Source organism: Rhinopithecus bieti, unplaced genomic scaffold (genome assembly GCF_001698545.2).
Source record: "Rhinopithecus bieti isolate Rb0 unplaced genomic scaffold, ASM169854v2 scaffold_32955, whole genome shotgun sequence".
NCBI classification, from domain to species: domain Eukaryota; kingdom Metazoa; phylum Chordata; class Mammalia; order Primates; family Cercopithecidae; genus Rhinopithecus; species Rhinopithecus bieti.
The window spans coordinates 2,410,417-2,417,614 of record NW_016814423.1 but is presented as its reverse complement, the minus strand read 5'-3'; the positions used below and the strand labels follow the sequence as shown (position 1 = coordinate 2,417,614).

The 7,198-nt window shown below is 41.0% G+C and overlaps 1 pseudogene; it reads right to left on the bottom strand.

Moving 5' to 3' along the window:
- Nucleotides 1-2,034: 2,034 nt before the first annotated feature.
- LOC108514113 (eukaryotic translation initiation factor 3 subunit E pseudogene) lies at nucleotides 2,035-6,658 on the bottom strand (annotated as a pseudogene).
- Between the last annotated feature and the right edge of the window lie 540 nt (nucleotides 6,659-7,198).

Sequence of the window (7,198 nt, the reverse complement as noted above, 5' to 3'; positions counted from 1 at the left end):
TAAATAAATAAATAAATAATAAAATAGCCTTTCTTCCCTATCCTACAAGGAGCAATGGCTGAATTCTAACTAGATACATGTTGATCCAGAATAGAGACTACCTCTCCCAGGCATCCCTGCAGCTAGATGTGGCCATGTAGTTAAGATCTGGCCAATTTCACGCGACCCGAAGCAATATGCACAATTTCCCTTACAGGGAGAGTCGTGCCCTCCCCTTCCCTTTCTTTCTTGATGGCTGGAATGTGGACATGAGGATGAACCACCTTGGACCGTGTGGGTCAGGGCAACACCCTAAGTAAGGATAGTAGAACAGGAAGATAGAAATGCCTTGGTCTCAGATGACTTTGTAGATTGGGATCCACATAACAGACTGGACTTTTATATAAGGAACTTATTTAAAGAACTAGGGAGTCCCAGCCTGGGCAACATAGTGAGACCTGATCTCTACTAAAAAAAAAAAAATTAAGGCTGGCATTGTGGCTCACCCCTGTAATCCCAGCACTTTGGGAGGCTGAGGTGGGCGGATCATCTGAGGTCATGAGTTCGAGACCAGCCTGACCAACATGGAGAAACGTTCTCTCTACTAAAAATACAAAACTAGCTGGGTGTGGTGGTGCATGCCTGTAATCCCAGCTACTTAGAAGGCTGAGAGAGCAGAATCGCTTGAACCTGGGGGACGGAGATTGCGGTGAGCCGAGATGGTACCATTGCACTCCAGCCTGGGCCACAAGAGCGAAACTCTGTCTCAAAAAAAAAAAAAAAAAAAAAAAATTAACCGAGCATGGTGGTGCATGCCTGTGGGCCAGCTACATGGAAGGCTGGGTTGGAAGGATCACTTGGGCCCAGGCAATCGAGGCTGCAGTGAGCTATGATCATGCCACTGCACTCTGGCCTGGGTGACAGAGAGAGACTCTGCATCTAAAAAAAGAAAAAAGAATTATAGGGTCTCTATTACATACAACCAACCTACGTGCTAACTAATGCATAAAGTGAGAAAAAACACTGTCCCAAGATATAGTCTCTGTATTATATATACATATATACACACACACACCCATATGTATTTCTCTGTATAGAGAAAGCCCTGTAAACATTGAGACTCTGGATTAGGCTGTGTTTGAAGTGAGTGCCATTGCTGGATTTTCTCATTATGATAGGCAAAAAGATCCTATTTTGTTTTCTTATCTAAATTAAGGTTCTGTTGCTTATAATTGAGATTCCTGACTCCTCTCCTTTAAGGCATATTCGTTTTAGAAGAATATTTTGGCCCCACTCACATAAATCTGATTTGGCTAGTTTTCCAAGAATTAAGGATTAGTTTTCCCCAAAAGAATATTCCTGATTGAGACATAGCAGTTCCAACCAGCAATTTTAGCTTTGGAGGTAAGAATGTAAAAGCTTGACTCTATTGGAGAAAGGTGGCTCTATACTGACTAGGGTTTTTTTGGTTGTTGTTGTTTTTTATGAGACAGGGTCTTGCTCTGAAACCCAAGTTGGAGTACAGTAGCATGATCACAGCTCACTGTAGCCTTGACCTCTAGGATTCAAGCAATCCTCCCACTGCAGCCTTCCAAGTAGGCATGTGCAACCACATTCAGCTAATTTTTTCCAAATGAATCATAGCCAGTGTATTCCAGTTCTCCAAAATTTATACTCAGTATGTTGTTTCTAAAATGTACATCACCCTTTATATAATAGTTCTTTTCTTTCTTTCTCTCTTTCTTTTGAGTCTTGTTCTTGTCACCCAAGCTGGAGTGCAATGGCGTGATTTCAGCTAACTGCAACCTCCGCCTTCTGGATTCAAGTGATTCTCCTGCTTCAGCCTCCCAAGTAGCTGGGATTACAGGTGCCCGCCACCACGCTTAGCTAATTTTTGCATTTTTAGTAGAGATGGGGTTTCACCACGTTGCCTGGGCTGGTCTCAAACTCCTGACCTCAGGTGATCCACTCACCTTGGCCTCCCAAAGTGCTAGGATTACAGGTGCGAGCCACCGCACCCAGCCTATAGTTTTTTCATCTTTTCTTTACAGTTCTTCAGTAGAAGCCAGAATCTTGAGTTGCCCAGTTAGGAGCCTATGACCTGCTATTCTGATTAAGTTTCTTTTCAATATTCATGGCCAACATCTGACTTCTAAAAGAAAAGCTTTTGGTCTTTTCAATCACTTGCTGATAGGGTGAGACTGCACTGTTATCCATGACCTAATTTAGAATCAATCTTGGCATCCAGTCTTACATGTCTAATCAAATTTACAGTCTACCTTTCAGCTTCTTCTGGAGTCATGTTTAGTTTGTCTGCCAACATGTTAATGCCAATATACTAGTAGCTGTGATAGAAAGTCTCAAATAGGAAGAGATGGGCATTATCAGTGAAATCCTCAAGACAAGCCACCAAGAAGTCATTCACAAACACTGATTCACATTCCCTCAGCTTTATCTGAGCCCCATCAAAGTCAAAGTTAACATATCAGCATTCAATAAATTCTGTAATTGGGTCTTTATATGTTTAAGACTCCTGTTGAATAACTTCGACTAGATCTTTCAGCACCTGCTGAAGCTTTTGAGCATCCTTCTTTGTTATAACTGCTGTAGTCAAATAGTGAAGAATGTGTGGACACGTTGTCTGAATTGCACTAAGATACTGTGGTTGGTAAAGGAAGAGATTGATAATATTATTGTGACCTTTGGGGTGACTGAAGAAAACAGAGACCAGTGAAAGAGCCATGTTCTCTGCTGAAGAGACTGGAGTGGAGAACGCACAGAATTATTATCTATCTGTTGCTGGAACCTTCGCACTTGCAAGTGAAGCAAAACACAGCTAATCTGTAAATTAAGAATTCACCAACACTCTAAAAAAATAAAGATACTCTGCTGCTCCTGAGTAATTCCCACATTCATATTGGAATTTTGCCTATCTGTAGAGCTAATCTAAACATTCCTGCCTACAGCCAAGCTGGTCTGCCAGGTAGTCAAACAGTATCCTACCACCCCTGGTTGGCTGCATTTGCCTTGTAGTTTCTGGATCTTCAAATATCTTCACTATTGATTCTGCTTCTGCCTGAGAAATGCTTTAAGTTTACTATAGGGAAAGCTGGCCTCTGAAATCTTTTTTTTTTTTTTTTTTTTTTCCTAGGAAATTTTTTACTTTTTCTTTAGGGAAAAGTGGCCTCTGTTAATTTTTTTTTTTTTTTTTTTTTTTTTTTTTTGAGGCAGAGTCTCACTCTGTCGCCGGGGCTGGAGTGCAGTGGCCGGATCTCAGCTCACTGCAAGCTCCGCCTCCCGGGTTTACGCCATTCTCCTGCCTCAGCCTCCCGAGTAGCTGGGACTACAGGCGCCCGCCACTTCGCCCGGCTAGTTTTTTTTTATTTTTAGTAGAGACGGGGTTTCACCGTGTTAGCCAGGATGGTCTCGATCTCCTGACCTCGTGATCCGCCCGTCTCGGCCTCCCAAAGTGCTGGAATTACAGGCTTGAGCCACCGCGCCCGGCCTGGCCTCTGAAATCTTAATGCAGACTTGGGATGCAGCCGTGGAAGACCTTACATGGTTAAAAGAGACCAGCCTGGCTGACATGGTGAAACACTGTCTCTACTAAAAATACAAAAATTAGCTGGGTGTAGTGGCAGGCGCCTACAATCCCAGCTACTCAGAAGGTTGAAGCAGGACAATTGCTTGAACCCGGGAGGCGGAGGGTGCAGTGAGCTGAGATTGCACCACTGAGTTCCAGCCTGGGAGACAGAGCAAGACTCTGTCTCAACAAAAATAAAAACAAAAAAAAAAATAAAGCCTTAGTTGGAATAAGGCTGGGCATGGTGGCTTATACATGTAATCCCAGCACTTTGGGAGGCTGAGGTGGGAGGATAAAACTTGAGGCCAGGAGTGTATTATTTCAACAAAATTTTTTTAAAAATTAGCTGGTAATGGTGGTGTGTGCCTGTAGTCCTAGTTACTCAGGAGGCTAAGGTGGGAGGATGGCTTGAGTCCAGGAGTTCAAGTTTACAGTGAGCTATGATTGTGCCACTGCACTCCAGCCTAGGCAAAATAATGAGACTCTAATATGGTTTGTCTGTGTCCCCACCCAAATCTCGAATTGTAGCTCCCATAATTCCCACATGTCACAGGAGGGACACGGTGGGAGGTAATTGAATCATGAGGGTGGGTCTATTCTGTGTTGTTCTGCTGACAGTGAATAAGTCTCATCAAATCTGATGGTTTTATATAGGGAGCTCCCCTGCACATGCTCTCTCTTGTCTGCCACCATGTAAAGTGTGACTTTTTTTTTTTGAGATGGAGTCTCTGTTGCCCAGGCTGGAGTGCAGTGGCACGATCTCAGCTCATTGCAACCTCTGCCTCCTGGGTTCAAGTGATTCTCCTGCCTCAGCCTCCAGAGTAGCTGTGACTATAGGTGCCTGTCATCAAGCCCAGCTAATTTTTGTATTTTTTAGTAGAGACGGGGTTTTGCCACGTTGGCCAGGCTGGTCTCAAACTCCTGCTCTCATGTGATCCCGCCCACCTTGGCCTCCCAAAGTGTTGGGATTACAGGTATGAGCCACCTTGCTTGGCCTTTTGCCTTCCACCATGATTGTGAGGCCTCCTCAGCCACATGGAACTGTGAGTCCATTAAACCCCCTTTTCCTTATAAATTACCCAGTCTCGGGTACGTCTTTATTAGCAGCATGAGAACAGATTAATACAGACCCTGTCTCTATTTAAAAACAAATCAGGTTATTTAGAATAATAAAAGGGGTGTTGAAATTTTTAAGCAGGTATGGCAAAAGAGATCCTGTTACAAGTGCTCTTACCTTGGGTCTGATGGGCTTCAGAAATGGGAAACATCCTTGAAATTATAATTATGTCCCTTTTGCTTGGGAATGGATCAAAAGCTTTCCTCAGATCCTCAACAAGATATAAAAATTAAAAAATAAATCTCTGCTCAATTAAAAATGATGAAAAGAGCTATTACTACTTAATTTCAATCTTTAATCCATATTTAGACAAGTTAGTGGCTAAATTTGTTTCTATTTTATCCTTTTGAAAACCCTAATACTACTTATCATCTGCATTTAAAAGAATTTACAATAATTTGGGTTCTCAGCTTTTCAGACTACAGGGACATAAATACAAAGGATAATTAATGTCATTCTAAATCTTACAGATGGTAGTCTGACAAATGACATTATATTAAATATGTGTGGATTAATTGGAAAACTATACAATTATGTTGTCATGAAGGGATTTCAGCACTGCAGTGATCCCCAACCTTTTTGGCACCAGGGACCTGTTTCCATGACTAGGGGTATGGGGATAGTTTCAGGATGAAACCGTTCCACCTCAGACCATCAGGCATTCATTAGATTCTCATTAGGAACATGTAACATAGATCCCTTGCACATGCAGTTCACAATAGAGTTTATGCTCCTATGAGAATCTAATGCTACTGCTGATCTAATAGGAGGCAGAGCTAACACTCGCTTGCCTGCAGCTCACTGTGTGAGCCCAGTTCCTAACAGGCCACAGATCGGTACAGGTCTGCAGCCTGGGGGCTGGGGACCCCTAATTAACTGCACACACAAAAGTTTTATACATTTAGTAGAATCACTGAAGTAAGAAGTCAGGAAGCATAAGTTCTGGTACCAGTTTTATTTATAATTAACCACATACAAATCACTTTTCTACAAAATAATGGTTAACATCTATTCCTTAATTCACAGAAATATCACAAAACCAAAATCCTTCCCACGATATACTACTATTTAGTCTAAGCTTTAATTCAAAGGTTGAGAATGACGAATTGGAGAATGTCTTTCATACATAAATTGCTTTCCTTAATTCTGCAGATGGGTAATCTGTTTGAGATTAGCACTGTCATCATGTTTCAACCTTAGAGAACAAAAAGCTATCAACAAGATAACGGTAAAGAAAATGCTAGCCAAAAAATAACACTATTGAGAAACAGGCGCGTATTAAGTGCAATACTTATAACATCTCTGATGTCAAATGACCAAAATTTAGCCTTAGGGCACTAAAGCACATCTGCTCTTTTGAAGCACATACTAGTACGGCACATTTTATTTCACTAAAAGTGATGTTAAACATGAATGTCTTGTAGACTATTTAAAGAGCCAGTCAAATGGCTAAAAAAACCCATTGTTTTTTGTTATAACTCTTTTCGTGTCTCCCTCTTCCATTCTCATCTTAGGATATTTTACTCAAAAATTTAGTTACCCACCCCAAACACATTTCTCTCCCTTCTGCCAGGGTGTAACAAATATTAACATTCTGTCACTAGAAAATAAACACTGAAGAGTAATTAGCATGTTAATGAACAAAGATTAAGAAGGTAATACTAACAGGATAAAGGAAAATGTAGACCATAAGCATCTGGTCATTTATCATGTACATGTATCATGTCAACCATTATATATTAAATCTTCAAGAGGTAAGTACTTTTGTTTTAGTGTGTTTAACAATGTCAGTTTCGTGGGATTTAGTCTGTGTTCCTGGACTTTCTCTTACATTATGGTAACAGAAAAACAAAGACTGGAGCACGGTTTACAGAGAAATACAAAACACATACAAACATCATAATAAAATAGCCATTTATATTACTATTAGAGAAATATTTTAGAGAAAACATACTTTCACCAGTGGCCTCAAATGCCATCATCCACTTACGTTCTTTAACTATCAACTTTGTTTTTCTAAGAGATGGGATCTTGCTCTGTTGCCAAAGCTGGAGTGCAGAGACATGATCATAGCTGCAGCCCTGAACTCCCAGACTCAAGTGATCCTACATTCAAGTGATCCTCCCAAATAGCTGGGACTACAGACTTGGGCCACCATTCCCAGACATATTTTTTATTTTTGTAGAGATGGGGTTTTGCTATGTTGCCCAGGCTGCTCTCAAACTCCTGGGCTGAAGCAGTCCTCCCATCTCAGCCCCCTGAGTTGCTAGGATTACAGGCATGAGCCACTACACCCAGCAACTGTCAACTTGTAATACAAAAATACCTTCAAGCTGATAATCAAGAACATTTAGTGACTTTAAAAAGTTGACAGAGTATTTTCATGCTACACAAAAACAGTTCTATACACAGCTTTATAGTTTTAAAGTTCTTTGCTGGCACTTGACTTTATAGTTAACACAATGACTACTGATATCAACGAAATACTGTTTTTAGCTTATATATATTTTCAAAATCAG